The sequence below is a fragment of the Thamnophis sirtalis genome, unplaced genomic scaffold, assembly GCF_051295495.1.
Source record: "Thamnophis sirtalis isolate CommonGarterSnake01/CBP01778 unplaced genomic scaffold, rThaSir2_p1.2 scaffold_8, whole genome shotgun sequence".
Lineage (NCBI taxonomy): Eukaryota > Metazoa > Chordata > Lepidosauria > Squamata > Natricidae > Thamnophis > Thamnophis sirtalis.
In genome coordinates, this window is record NW_028261388.1 from 49,652,693 (window position 1) to 49,669,154 (window position 16,462).

General features: G+C 37.9%; 1 protein-coding gene across 6 annotated transcripts in view; it reads right to left on the reverse strand.

Annotated features, from left to right (window-relative positions):
* Positions 1–16,462, reverse strand: part of TIAM1 (TIAM Rac1 associated GEF 1) — a 202,774-nt gene that overhangs the window by 102,880 nt on the left and 83,432 nt on the right. The gene's annotated exons all lie outside the window — the stretch shown is intronic.

Here is a 16,462-nt window from a genome sequence, read left to right on the forward strand (position 1 = left end):
ACTTTAAAGGCAACATTTACATTTGTAAAAAAAATGTTCTCAGTAGAAAAGAATTATCCCAAAATTAAGAGAAGGTGTGATATTTTGATATCATTGTTACCTATTACACTGAAAACACCACCTGTTCCTTAAAGTCTAACAAATGGGCAGATCATTCCTATTTAAATAGTTTCATTAGCGTGTCAGTTGCCAACAATCTACAAGGCTAGATTCACAACATTTTGCAAGCCATCCGCCTAGATTTAGCTATTCACTTTATTATTCAGACATTTCATAGATACTGTATATACATGAGGATGATAACAGAAAATATTTGGTACATGCTACTTTGAACCAAATTATTTGGGAACAGAATACTGTAACTGTTTTCCCAGATTATTGCACAGATTTGTTCCCTCTAAGACAAACCCTCAGGATGCAATGATTCCACAAATCAGAGTTTGCCGTTATGTGACAGAGGGGTGGTCTTAGATGGCCTTCTATCCTTCCTGTTACTCTTTTTTTCTCAATGAAATACTAATTTACAAGGAAGTTGAAAATAATTAAAAGTTTCAAGTGTAAATGACAGGATATGATTTGACAAAAAGTGGGAACATGTGAGAAAGAACGAAATCACCAGGACACAACCAAATTAAAGGATTTGTTGCAGGATCCAATCTGAGTTTGTCATTGGGACCAAAGGTTTATTCTTCAAAGTTTTTGGACTAGTGCTGGAGCCCATCATCAGGGAACCTCTCTCATGTATGTGCATATTCTGGAGAGAAGTTCCCTGATGATGGGCTCCAGCCCGAAAGCTTTGAAGAAAAAACTTTTGATCCAAGTGACCGACTCAAATTGGATCCTGCAACATTATCCTAAGACACACATATTTACCTTCATTTGCTAAAATGTTTGTGTCTGAAACTAGCTATTATTTCAACTCAATACCAAATCTTACTGACTTCAATTTGTGCATCATGCATTACTGTGGAGACCTAAGACCATAGCCTTAAATTACAACATTTTGTTGAACAACTTTCTGTGATTATTTGGACCATCCCCTAAATGCAGTGACAATAATTATTGGGTCATGCTGGTTCAAGGCACTGTAATCTCACCACTTCACATTCTATTACTACCCCTAAAGTCAACTACTGTCACGTACTTTATGTGGGGCTACTTTTGAAGACTACTTGGAAGTTGCAGTTGACATCTGCCTCTAAATGCTTATATCCAGAGACAACTATTACTCAATTGCAATCAGTATTTAGCATTCAATTAAGTATGCCTGAAAAAAAGCCCATGCTCAAAATCTAAACTTTTATGAACTCATCACTGTGGGATACAAAAGGTCTACTTCACAAGCCAACGCGTATCTCTTCATCTCAGCTAATTAAAGGGCTCTTAAAGAAATGCTAAATTTGAACTATAACAGTTATTAACAAGAAAGATCACTCAAAGCTAAGCACTTCTTGTTTCTCAACCTCAAAAAGGGATAAGAAAAAACTGTTCCCAAGAGGAACAAAGTAAACCCACTGGAGAAACATACCAATTAGACCAAACAGCTGAGTTCCTAGGAAAGATTAATATGTTTATATGGCATTTGACCATTTCACTTAGCTGGAGGACACGTGCTCAGGTGCTGTGCTTAGATTTGCCCCAGACCAACCCTAGAAACAGAGACTCCTTTCTAGAAGCATGCATAGTAATTTATTTCTAGTGCATCAGTTTACAATACCATAGACGCCTTTTAATCTATCCATTTATAAGGCAGTCTTTATTAATATGGAGTGGAGGATTAGCCACAAAAGCCCTTTTTCTTCCTTAACCAGTTACTCAGAAACTAGAGCATTGCACATAGAAAGTGAGACTACTGTGTTCCTTTTCCTATCTAACCTCTCATAAACAGAAAACTAAGCTGGGACGTCAAACAAATTTACAAACTGCAATAGGTAGGTAATTATGCAAAGGTTTAGCCCCAAAACAGCCCAATATTTGAACTGAGCTAATCAACCTAAAATTCCAAATCCAAAATGGCATTAAGTCAAAGCAAAGTCAAATATATCAAGGTTAGCAGGATTTCAGGCAGCTATTTAATGAAGCGCATCAAAGATGAACCCAGCTCTGACTCACATCCATCCAGATGGTAAGCTTTAGGTCCAGATTTCACATCTCTGTTCTAATCATGCTGGACAGCATTCACTCAGCTCAGAATGTCAGTGTATTCCAGGAGCACAGGAACTGTCCAATCTCGCATTCCTGATATATTTTAGCTCTTTGGCATCTCACCTGGAGTTGATGACTTGGAGGATGCTCTGAGAAGTTCCAATCAGAGCTGGGCCTACAAGTCTTTTGTTAAAGGAGTTCAAACCTTCCAGCCTAGTCATCTAGGACCATTGCTTATCGATTTTGTTCTCCAAGATCTTCCTTGATCTTCCCCATCGTCTGAGCATGAGGAAGGGGCTATGACACAGAATCCAAAGGCAGATTTGGAAAGTTTGCTAGTATTTCTTCTTTCAGCCAATCAAGCAAGTCCTTTAATGAAAGGGTTATGTTGGGTATGTGGATTATACCAACTAAGTACACACAATATTACTTGTATCTGTAAAATTCATCCCTAACCACTGTACATGACAGCTCACGTTGCCTTCTAATTTTATTTTATTATTAAACTGACAAACAACAGGAATTATATGGCATTGGGTAAGTAGTTTCTCCCTTTGTTTCCTTTTTCCCCTTCCTCTTAATTACTGGCAATATAGGAATGTCCCTGCTCTCTCTTTCCTCACCCTTGTCTCTCCTTACAACTCTGAAACTGTTGGGTCCCCTGATTTTTTTATTATTATTATTTAATTGCCTTGTTTAGGTTTTGCTCATGATTTAGAGCATGGAAAAAGTGATATTCAGATATTTCAAAAATGTAATCATCTTAGACTGTGTTTGTTAAAAATCTATACCGTGTACGGGTTCTGGGAAGTCGGGAGGGGGAAGGAGGTGGGGGGGAGGGTGGGGGAGGGACGGATATATATTAAGTTAGACAAGATGTGTTAGATCTCAATGTAATGTGACTTCACATGTATACTGTTTTTTTTCTTAACTTTTCTTTAAAAATAGGATAGGCCAAGTATATTGACATATAGCGGAAATACACCAAGGAGCGGAGGAGTGGGAAAGAATAAAGATGGGCAGAGAGGGATGGGAGAGAGGGTGGGAGGGAAAGGTGAGAAGGAAGGGGGGGAGTAGATGTGGAGAGAAGAGTGGTAGAGGGGGAGGGGAAGTAGGGTAGAGGGGGATGTAGATGTGGAGAGAAGAGTGGTAGAGGGGGAGGGGAAGTAGGGTAGAGGGGGATGATGGAGGGAAGATAGAAAGTTGGAGGGTGATGGAAGAAGGAGGTATATGGAGAGCGGAAGAGTTATATTGGGTTTCTATTTTCTGGGGCATTGTTGACAAGGAATTGATGCAATTATTGTTTAATGCTGTATGGCGTTGGCTATGTACAGTATACATGTGAGTGTATGAAAATGAAAATGAAAATAAAAGAGAAATGTTATAATACAAAAAAATAGAAAAAGAAAAAAAATGTAATCATCTTGCAATCTATCTCATGCAATGTATTATCCTTATCATCATCATTGGACCTGAGTTCAGATTATCATCAGGCAAAAAAGTGCTATTCGCGATTACTTTTATGTTGATAATGGATTTCAAAATGTAGGTGTGATGCTACCACAGTATGCTTATTTCTGAGAACATTTGTGTAGTATATTACATTCCAGAAACAATCCTATGGTTGGAATATATGGTTGAGAATCTTGAGCTTACAATATGCAAAGAGAATCAAAGTACATTCATAGCAAAATACATTTTGCAAACTATAGCTGATATAAATCTGATTTAATGTCCACGTCCAAAAGAGGAACTTTTCACAGGAGTTTTTATAACTCCCCACTCCATAAATATATTGCAGTAACAAGTAGATGTTCTGAAAGAATAAGTGGAAAGATTTCTTCCCCCCCCCCCCCGCCTCTCAAGCAGCTATCGTTCTCAGGCATATTTGTCTAATCATGGAACATTCGCAAACAAAGCTGCAGATAAAACTGTCAAATAAATGATTCATCCCAGTATGAAGATCAATCCTACACAAAACTATAAATAGAAAGTTAATTATCCCTCCCCAAAGACCTTGTATCTCTATGTAACTGACATGTCACATCCTCCAAACAACAATAAAATCAGCAAATAAGAAATAGGAATTAATAATCTAAAAAAGGAGGAGTTTGGAATAGCCCATATGCATTACAATACTAAGGTCACAGGCAGCCTTCTTCAACCTGATGACTTACGGACATTTTGACCTCCAATTCACAGAATCCACAGTCAGAATAGACAATGGGAATAAAACACACAGCAGACACAAGGATGGAGCTCTGCAGGATTAAGGGAAAAGCACTAGAGATATTTTTCTCATCACTAGTTCATATCTGCTACTTTAGATAGAATGACCATCAATAGCCTTTGACGTGTTAACACAGTAGGGTACAATGAAGAGTGATATAATTAAATGATACCACTGGCTCTACAGTTGTTCAATAATTATAACAACTGTGTGTGGGGGGGCTCTTTTTATTGTGTAAATATAATTATTGATACATTGTTATTTCAGTACAATTATATTTATATAATATACTTTAAGTTATTAGCATTCCATTGTTTAGGTACCAAAGTGCGGTGTGGTAGCCTAGTGATGAAGTTGCTCTCCTTCCATTCAGAAGGTTGAGAGTCCAAACCTAGGTACTGGCACATGTTTCTCTCCTAGGGCACAAAGAAAAAATATCTGCTGCAAACTCCGCATAGGCATCATGAAAGGCATCCAGCCAGTAAATGCTCAGCTCCACCCAGCTCCACCCAGTAACCTGACTCTATCCTGAATCTCGTCCAGCCGCCCTGTTTAGGGTAACCCGCTCCCACTTGAAGGGTGAGGATGCGGGGGAACCCTTACAGGGAAGGGCTGAGGAGTTCACTCAGTTTCTGTCGGACAAAATCACTCAGATACAGGCAGACCTGGACTCCACTTGGGCAGTACCAGCGGAGATGCCGAGGGAGAGTCTTGATCAGATTTCCTGGAATGAGTTTGAGCTTGTCACCCCTAAGAAAGTGGACAAGACCATGGGAGAGATGAGTGCCTCCACCTGTTTACTGGACCCGTGCCCCTCCTGGCTGGTCTTGACCAGCAGGAAGGTAACACAAGGCTGGCTCCAGATGATTACGAACGCGTCCTTACAGGAGGGATCTTTCCTGCAACCTTTGAAGGAAGAGGTCGTAAGACCCCTCCTTAAGAAGCCTTCTCTGGACCCAGCTATTCTTAAGAACTACCGTCCTGTCTCCAACCTTCCTTTTTTGGGGAAGGTTGTCGAGAAGGTGGTGGCCCTTCAACTCCGACGGACCTTGGATGAAGCAGATTACCTAGATTCCTTTCAGTCTGGTTTCAGGCCTGGGTACAGCACCGAAACCGCTTTGGTCGCACTGACCGATGATCTCTGGCGGGCCAGGGATGGGGGACATTCCTCTCTCCTGGTGCTCCTTGACCTCTCAGCGGCCTTCGATACCATCGACCATGGTATCCTTCTGCGACGGCTGGAAGAGGTGGGAGTGGGAGGCACCGTTTTACGGTGGTTCTCCTCTTACCTCTCCAACAGGTCGCAGTCGGTGTTGGTTGGGGGGCAAAGGTCAACCCCCTAGGCCCCTTAAATATGGTGTGCTGCAGGGTTCGGTCCTGTCCCCCCTCCTATTTAACATCTACATGAAGCCCCTGGGTGAGATCATTCGTCAGCACAGGGTTAAATACCATCAATATGCAGACGATACGCAATTGTATCTCTCCGCCCTGTGCCAGCTCAGTGTAGCGGTGGACGTGATGTGCTGATGCCTGGAAGCTGTCAGGATCTGGATGGGAGTGAACAAACTTGCACTCAATCCTGACAAGACCAAGTGGCTGTGGATGTTGCAGTCCAGATAGTCCATCCTTAACCCTGAGGAGTGAGAATTTACACCCCTCAGAGAGGGCCCGCAACTTGGGGGTCCTCCTGGATCCACAGCTGACATTGGAACACCATCTGTTGGCTGTGACTAGGGGGGCCTTTGCCCAGGTTCGCCTGGTGCATCAGTTGCAGCCCTATTTGGATCGGGAGGCACTTCAAACGGTCACTCATGGCCTCGTCACCTCAAGACTAGACTACTGTAATGCGCGGTACATGGGGCTGCCCCTGAAAAGCGTTTGGAGACTACAATTAGTCCAGAACGCAGCCGCGCGAGCGATATTGGGTGTACAAAGATACACCCATGTTACACCTATCCTCCGCGAGCTGCACTGGCTTCCTATTGGTCTCCGATCGCAATTCAAGGTGCTGATCATTACCTTTAAAGCCCTACATGGCTTAGGACCAGGATACCTGCGAGACCGCCTACTGCTGCATACCTCCCAATGGCCGGTGAGATCACACAGGGTGGGTGTCCTTCAGGTGCCGTCAGCCAGGCAGTGTCGGCAGGTGGCTCCCCGGAAAAGGGCCTTCTCTGTGGCCGCTCCGGCCCTATGGAATGAACTACCCCCAGAGATCCGGACCTTACCCACTCTCATGGCCTTCAGAAAAACCGTTAAAAGCTGGCTATTCTGGCAGGCCTGAGGCTGTTGACCTCAGTACTGAGGTCCAGCCCTGATCAGATTGGGTGCATGGTGATGTTTTAAATAGTTTTCTTTTACTTTTTTACTAATTACTTCTTTTGTTGTGTAAGCCGCCTGGAGTCCTCCGGGATTGGGCGGCCTATAAATCCATTAAATAATAATAATAATAATAATAATAATAATAATAATAATAATAATAATAATAATAATTATTATTATTATTATTATTATTATTATTATTATTATTATTATTATTATTATTATTATTATTATTATTATTATTATTCAACGACTATGGCACAAACCAGCAGTGGTAATTGGCACACTGGGTGCTATTCCAAAAGCACTGGAATTACATTTAAAACAGTTAAAAATTGACAAAATCACCATCAGTCAAATGCAAAAATCCGCACTGCTTGGATCTGCACGCATATTACGAAAATACGTTACGACGTCCTAGGCCCCTGGGTGGGGCCTGACTAGTAACCAATGCCAAATCTGGCGAAACAACTGGCTGCTGTGATACAATTGTATAATAATAATAATAATCCTGAATTAAGGGATTACAGGATTGTAAAAAGAAAAAAAGTGCATTGGATACAAAAAAAGAGGGGGGGGAAGTGGGATATTCTATCATTATCAATTTCTGTGTATTAGTTACTAGTGTTATTATCATTATCACCATATTGTTTTAACTGTAATAATCCAAAATATTTTTTGTTTATTGTGGCTATGAACAGAGAGGGTTAAGAACAAAGATGAAGTTCTACTATTCTGCTTCAATAAATGGAATGATTGTTACATTTCTTTGTATGAATTAGTTCTTCAAGTAAGGCAGAGGAGAGCAACAAGTGACCTACAGATCACACATATATCCCACTTATTTTGTAGACCTCTACCAAATTTAGAGGTAAAACACTTCCACCAAATTAATGGTTATTTTATCTTTTACAACTAGGCTCAACTTTAAACTGAGATTTAAAATAAACCATTAAAAAAAGGAAAATCCTGGTCTACCAATTTCGACTCCCTTTTATGATGGAGAAGAGGGCTGTGAGGAGGAGAGAGCAAGAGCAATTCAAGCTCTTGATTGAACAAGTCATCTCTCTGCAGTGTTTTAGCTAAACGTTTTCTCTCAGGACTGCTTAAATCAGGGGTCCCCAAACTTGACAACTTTAAGACTCGTGGACTTCAACTCCCAGAATTCTCCAGCCAGCTGGAAAATTCTGGGTGTTGAAGTCCACGAGTCTTAAAGTTGCTACGTTTGAAGACCTCTGGCTTAAATAAATAAACACCCACAATCTTAATTGAGTCAAAAAGCATCTAGCTAATTATGTATTTTTCAAAAAAAAATCTCCCTTCTCATAATATAGAAATCTCCCAGATTCTATCCTGGCTCTAGCCTCCACCCGCCAGATCAGGATGTCTGATCTGGGCATTTTCAAAATAAGGTTCCTAGTATTCTACGAGCTATAAACAAATGTCAGTAAATAAACAACAAAACAGATTTAGAATCATTTTATTACTGAAATGGAACTGGCCTATCATTAGTTTAATGCCCATTCAGAATAACTGGAGAATAGAATGAGATGGTGTAGAGCAACCCAGAGAAAGAAAATATGCAGTAACCATTAGGAAAATGTGAACTTAATCCTGGAAATAGAAAAGCATGAAAAAGTAAGTCGATTGTCTCATTTGACTCTCCTTGATATGAGGAGGAAGAAAGGAGAAATTCTGTCAGGCTTTCACAATTCTGCTACTATAAAGGTAAAGGTAAGGGTTTCCCTCACACATTTATGCTACTCGTTCCTGACTCTAGGGGGCGGTGCTCATCTCTGTTTCAAAGCCGAAGGGCCACGCTGTCCAAAGACGTCTCCATGGTCATGTAGCCTATATAACTAAACATCAAAGGTGCACAGAACACTATTACCTTTCCACCAAACGTGGTTCCTATTTTTTCTACTTGCATTTTTACGTGCTTTCGAACTGCTAGGTTGGCAGAAGCTGGGACAAGTAACGGGAGCTCACTCCGTTACATGACGCTAGGGATTTGAACCGCTGAACTTTTTGATTGACTACTATAGCCCATTCCAATAAGGTTCTAATATTTCTTGGATGCCCTAATATGGCCTACCTCAAGCAGTTTTTACTTTGATTGGGTAGTAAACAAATACCTGCCCTCACAATAAAATTGACATGAAAAATCAAATAGAGGTATGAGCATCTTGCACGAAATCTGGATATAAATATAATCAAAATATTAATACATAAAGAATTTAAACCAAGAGCTAACCAGATAATTTTCCGGCTGTCTTTGTTTTTTAAGTGTTCCTTCTGACTTGCATCCATATGAAATAGGGACTTATTTAAAATACATTTTTAATTAGAGAGGGAGGGGGAGAGAGGGAGGGGGGAGAACACTGTGTACAGTATACATCTATTAATTTTAAACCTCAGGTCCTAGATAATACATTACAAAAACAATTTAAAACTTAGATAGCTCTTAGTATTTAGACTGCTATAAAACTATCAACCTTTATTTTGGTTACAACTAAGTGATTCTGTGTGCACTCTCCCTAAAATAAATATATTTTAAAAGAATAATTACTGTTTTGATCCATGGCTGAAATACATGGCTTAATTCTTAGACGTCTCTGGTTCTACTTCATCTCCTGCCTTTTGTGTTATACTTTTATGAAGTGAGTTTGTTTATTCTGTCTAGACTGCCTTCTCCCCCTCCCCCATCATTCTCAATTTAAATGTTAATAGCCCTGGTTAGCTGGAAAAGATGCAGGTATTCAGCCATGATGCCATTCATGACTTGCTTAGATCTTCTTGGCCCTTGGGACTAGTGGTGCAGACATTATGGAGATGAGAAATAATCTATGAAAGCAGACTAAAACAATCTGCTTGGTCTCAGCCTTATTTTTCTGACGCCACACCTAGAGATTTTAAAAGCATAATGAGATGTCATTGTAATGTTTCCTCACTGTCTAACTTTTTCATCTCTTGCTTCCCAGCTAAACAGAGCAAATTACAATACACACAAAAACCCACTGTCACTGTAAACCAGAGCAGTTACTAAGGGATGATCACCACCCAGAAAAAAAGAAAAAATACATAAGAGAACAAAGCAGAATGCCAGGTTGCCTAAGGTCAGCATGTGTTATTTTTTATATATAGATGCAGGTGCAGATTTAGAAATAATTACTATAATTTAGCAAGAAATACAGAACATTTCACTATAGTGAGAAAGTGTAGCCAGCAAATCTTCCATTTACCAGCTCTTTTAGCCAGGTACTGATGCTGATGCAATTAGACTTTTTATAGTCTTATTATAAGAAAAAAAGCAGGGTTGAATTGACCACCCCTTCAAATAGAAGCAGCTTCAAATCAAGGATTGCCTGCTGGATGTAGTTTGCAGATTTCAAAAAAATAAAATAATTAAAAGAAAGCAGTTCCAATTTTTATCAGTATTATCATTAGTAGTTGTTGTTATAGTAATAGTAGTAGTAATCTGCACTTAGATTCACAGTCTAAGATTTGCAAAAACTTAATAACTGAAGTCCTAACCAAGGACTAAGAATTATTAAGGTAGTGACTAAGAATATAGTGTGTTCCAAGCAAGGGGTAAAATTAGGATATTCAGATCTGAAAAATTCAAAATTTCCAGATAGTGAAGATATCCTTTAGGTATTTCTCCAAGGGCTCCAATTGCAATTGGTTTAACAGCATATTTCTTTTTCCATAGCATTATTATGGTTGGCCACCCAATCAGTGAGATATTTAAACTGCATTTGGCATTTTTTGTCCACCTATTCTTCCCCAAAACATCTGAGGTAGGCAGATGTTTAATAATAGTAAAAGTAATGCCACAGGATGTTACCTGTAAAACTGCCTTTTTCAATTGACTTACGGTGATTTTGTTAGCGTGAATGGTATTCGTGGTGCAATTATTAAATGGGTAATCTAGAAACAGACTGTTAGTGAAGATTATTGTTATAAACCCATGACTTGCAAGAGGGGGGTATATAAACTTGGGTCTACAGTAGATACAGAAGACTTATAGCCCTCCTCTAAATAATAAAAGTTATAATAAAGTTAATGCTGGTTTTTCAAATACAGTAGTTGAATGCCCTTAAATGTATCTTCTCAATTATAAAAAATTCAGTATGCAAGAATGCTCATTTCAACCAAAATATTGGTTTCCATTTTTTTTAGAAAGAGAAAATGAGGAGACAGATGAGTGGTTCTTTGTTTGCAGATTTTAGCTGCAGAAAATTGGCATTACCTTGTTAGGCAAACCTAATCAAAGATGACCTATCAGAGCCCCTTCATGCTAATATTCTAATCTCCATGTATGTAGAACTGCTCCTATGAAAATTAGTATCAACTGGGAATATCTTTATTAAACTAGCTAAAGGTTTACAAGATAGTTAGGAAATATTGAGTTTCCAATATATGCTAATCAGGCAAGACAGTTAAAAAGCCACCGCAAAAGGAGAGATTTGATATTTCAACTAGGAATATTCCAGTTTGTAGTGTTAAGGAATCTCTGGAATGATGAAGGATGCAAAATGAATTTGATTGAGATAGTGCTGGTTTACACCACTGTGTATGCAAACAAATCTCAAGATAATATAAACTATCGTATAATTAGATGATAGAAGTCAGTCCCAAACTATTTTGGTAAATTTGCTTAATACTGGGAGAGAATGCACTTCAATAAAACATATATGATCAAATATACCAGTTCTTCTGTGTTGTGCAGCAATATTATTTGAAAGTGCATTTTCTCCCATAATTAGATAATCCTTTCCAGTTTAGCTTTGTTTTTTTTAATCTATTATAAAAACATTCACCTACACTAGGTAAGCTTTGTTATATTATATAAACAGATCAAAATGCCATCTCTCTTGGATATCTAAAAGCTATACTTAACATGCTGTAGGAACTGTTCTGTTGCTATCCGCTATTCAGTTGTGATAAATAATGCAACTGTTTCCTAACAGGTTTTTTAAAGAGTGAAAATAGTATATGTTGTTATCACTACATAGCCCATGAGCAAATTTCTGTTCAGGAATTATTCAGACCCTGATTATAAAAAAGAAAAGAACTCCATAAACTTTAATGTGAGATTTCTTGTATAAGATCTACCAAACTAAATCACAATCTATGGAAAAATAGATAAAACCTTCTAAAATATTGGTCCACCAGTGAGGATCAATATTATTTCATCATTTCTTCATGAAATACTGAATTAAAGATTTATTTAACAAATCATATTACATATTTGTACCAAACCATATCCAGACATATTCTATTCTATTCTATTCATTTCCATTCCACTCCACTCCACTCCATTCCAAATATTTCCAAGTTTTTTAACTGCTTTCCCTGGCAGGGGGGAAATAACAAATGGGGCTCATCAAACAGATATAAGCCAGGATTCTTCAGAATTCTGGCTTAACCAGAGAAACTTTTGCTACTATGGTGCTGAGTTCAGGTCTCTTCCTCTGCTAACATCTGTGATTCTGACTATGATGTATTTCACCAAGCTCCGCGCTTTTAACTTTCAAACTGACTCTGTCAACATTACAGTCACTCTGTTTATATTGACAGGGATTAATATGATTGCATTCTTTACATCTCTGCTGAAAAAAATCAGCAAAATTATTTTTTTCATGTTATGTGCCTAAACAAGGGCTATGTTAGTTAGCTTTGTCGAAACTGGAGGACTTAACTTAGGCTCAAATATGTCAAACTTTCTCAATACTGCCAAATAAAAAGTTCACTCTCTAAAAGAAGAGGAAAACAAGTCCAATTTCTCCACAGCATTTTTATAATGTATTCTTTATAAAGTATTCTTGAGGCTTGAATTTGTTAGAAATGTTTTGTGTTTTGGCGTCTTAAAAGACTCATGACAATGTTTTGCAGCATAATTAAACCAACAGTCAAAGGATATACCTGCTGAATTAAAGGAATAAAAGCGTCACTTTTGTTTATATTATTAAGACTGGAGTAGGTTATAACCACACAACCATTTAAAGGCAGGATGCTTTTGGAATCAGATGGAGTCAGGTGCAGTTTTCTCTACCATCTATGACTAAAGTATAAATGCTTTCAGGATTCTTAAACTTGTTCTCTACCCATTTTCTTCCTCACTGCTCCAGGAGCATTGTAGCCTGGCTGTGTTAATCTTGAACTGAGCATTCTGTCTCCTGACCTCCCTTAAAAGCCCCATGCTGAAACATTCAGCTCTATTAATAATTTATTTCTCTCATCCAGAGATGGATTATTGTTCCATAAAAATCACTGAAACATGGTGGAATCACTCATGCACAAATACCCAGAAAGACATTCCGAAGAAAACATGGTTAAAACAATGTCCACTCCTGCACATTCACTATTTTAAATATTAATCTAAAGATCCTGGATATAGCAGTGATTTTAAAAAACTTATTCTGATTAAAAACAAATAACTGGTTGAAAGTTGCAATACTTGAGATAACCTGGTATTTTATCTATGCAACTTTATTGCTACCTATATTGGTTTACTTGCCCTGTCAGTTTTCATAATAAAGCCAAAGAGAAGAGAAGAGGGTGAAGATAAATTAAGTTTTTACACAAGCTGACCTCCTCCAGATATCGTACAACTGGAAATACTGGCAATTTCAATCATAACCACATATGGAGGAAAAGTTGAAGAAAGAAAGACTAAACAGTTCTTGAGACAATACTTATTATTTATACTTTCTTGCATAATGAAGAAAGATAATGTTACTTCTGTTACAGCAAAGACACAATGTGGTATCCTAAAAGTGAACTGATTTCATGTTGCAAGAGAATTCATGAATCATATCTGATAAAGATGGCTACGATCCATGACATTTTTCCATAATAAATCTCCAAGTTCATTAGGGTCACAAAAGTCAATGTAGTACATATCTTTCTTGAACATTATTAGGTGTGCCTCAGATTGCTTCAAACAACCAAGTATGTGCAGTTTCTCCAGGAAGTAAGAGATAATGTTATGAATAACATCAGGGAAATTTAGCTACAAATTTGCAATGCAAAGAAAGAAGAGTATTGCTTTGCTCAGCTATCCAATATTGTTTGGGTTTAGCAACTCAACTTTTGTTCTGGTTCAACATACTACTTAAGATTTGCACAGGCCATAATTTACTGCACTCTAGCGCCATGAAGAGAGGGGAAGGAGAAGGGGAAAGGAATGCTGAACACTGACATCTACTGGAATTTTTTTTATTTTTAATATTTTAAAATAAAACTGCATATTTAAGATACAGTAGTCAAACTTTTGTATCAGCCTTATATTAAGGCACTTTATAAAATCAGCAGCATTCATGCACTGAAAACATAAGGGGGAAAATGCACTGGTAATCTAAGCAGGGACATCCACCAAGGGAGTCAATGACACAAAATAGTGGGTAGGACCAGACAGTTGACAGTCTGTGAATTTTTTAACATTCATGTGTGTGTGTGTGTGTGTGTGTGAGAGAGAGAGAGAGAGAGAGAGAGAGAGAGAGAGAGAGACAGAGACAGAGACCTTGATTGCCCAGTTTCACCAACATTTTGATGTCATTTATACCCTCTGCAGATTAAAGCTAGAAAAGTATGCATCTGTCAACTTCCTGTTCAAGCCTCCTGGAACTGATGGGCACCAATATAGAAAATTTGCTTTAATCACAGAAGAAATAACAAATCAAGAAACAATGCTGATTGTAAGAATGTTCTTTTTAAGAATAAATACGGTACACTAAGAATACAACTATGTCCGCAAATTTCAAAATATTTGAAAATGAAATCATGATTGCTTTTAAGGTCAAAATTGATATATTCACAGAAGCCTGGTCCAGAGAGGCTTTTTATGTTGATTTCATTTGATCATTTAAATCAATTTTGAAAGTAACACTTCCAAAATTAATAATAGTTTTGATAACTGGATTTTTTGAAATGACCCAAGCAAAGCAGTAACAGTGTCTTAATAAAGCTAATGAATTTTGTTTGTGTAATCTTGAGATAAAAGTCCAAGTGACAAAATGTGGGCCAGTTATGAAGTTCAAAATGCAGCCTATCTATTGCTATAATATCCGGCAATCTGAGTCAGAAACAAGCAAGAGCTTTAACACCTCAATCTGTTGCTCTCTGAATATGATAGGTAACAACTTTGTTCCCCCATTTTCAGCCAGCAGCACCAGATTGGAGAAGACTGGCCTACACCATTCTGTCTTAACTCAGGTTTATTGCATTTTGATACTGATATCAGCTTACAATCCATTCTTTGTACACTACATTTTATTGCAGTGTCCAAGTAATTTCTTTACTTAAACTTTGCTATCAATTTTGAACATGAACCAAATATTATTAATAATTATATTATATTGTATCTTTCTATATTATAAAATTATATCCTACTCAGCTTCCAATAATCTGAACAGTTACAAATAAAAACATTGAAAACAAAAAACAAACGAACAGAAAAATGAAGAGTGAATATAGCAAGGTTGACTTTAAAAAATAGGAATTAAAAGAAATACAAGTCAAAAACCTTTGCTACTCACAATTCATTATCTCCTAAAGGAAAGAAACTTCAACTTGAAAGGAAACATTTCAAATTAATATTAAAAGTTTGTAAAGAAAAAATTGCCATAATTGCACAAAATGATTTTAAACAGCTGTGCTTTGCAAATCTAAATGGGACAGATCCAATCACTTCTTGTAACTAAAATGCAGCTTTCCCTAGGAAGAATCCTTTCCAATGCCATGAGAAATATCATTGGAATCATTCTGTGGGCCTTGCTGAATGGGAATAAGCTAAGGTTCCTGAAGACATGAAGGTGGAGAAATCAAGTATAAATATTGCAGAATCACATTCCCACATTCTCAGTACTCACAGCAGAATCTTCACTGAAACTGGAAACTTGCACAAGGTAAGCTTTAAAGGTAACTCAGGTGGATAACCTATAATTATACAAGCAAGCAGCTAAGGGAAAACGTGCATCTTTAATATGTAACATGAAACTTACTGTCTTCCTTGCCTCTCTGGGAATAGTTTACTCAATCACTCCCTTCCACTGCATCAAATTTCCTTTTTGAAAAAGTCTCACATTTCAGGTCTATAGATAAATGATGAAAAGATAGGAGAAAATTCTCTAAGGCCTATTTGTATAAAAGAAACAGAAAAGGACACCTTTCGGCTTCTGGCATAGAAGAAAATCAGACATGTGAAAACACAAGGAATACTCTGTAAATAGCATACCAATTACCACAGCAACCTCTCATATACATTTTTCCCCAGTCCCACTTTTTTGCTTAGGGCTATAAGCGCACCCAATAGGAGAATATCTACTGGTAGATATTCTTACCTCTTTCCTCAGTGACAGAGACATATTCTCTGCTCTCATTTCAGAAAGCAGCCAATTCTAGCAACAAAAATGAGGAAGCATGAATCTTTCATTCCGTTTCTGGCTCAGAAAGTGGGTGTAACTTGTTAAGTTCCATGCTAAGTCGGAATGGGTCATTTGGGTGTATTTGTAAAGTTTCCTCTCCTCCCCCTCCTTTTCTCTAGAATAAAAGCTTTTCTTTTTTTCACCCATTTTGTCATACAGAGGAAAGCAGGCTGGGGGTCTCCTTCAGTTCCCTGAAATCTAAATACCTAGGAACAGCACCTCACAGCAGAGACAAAGAAGCTTGGGAACAACTGCAGCTTTAGACAATCACTGAAGAAACACAGTGAGCTGAATAAAAGGCCAGGTCAACCTTCTTAGGCCATTGCTCTCCAGG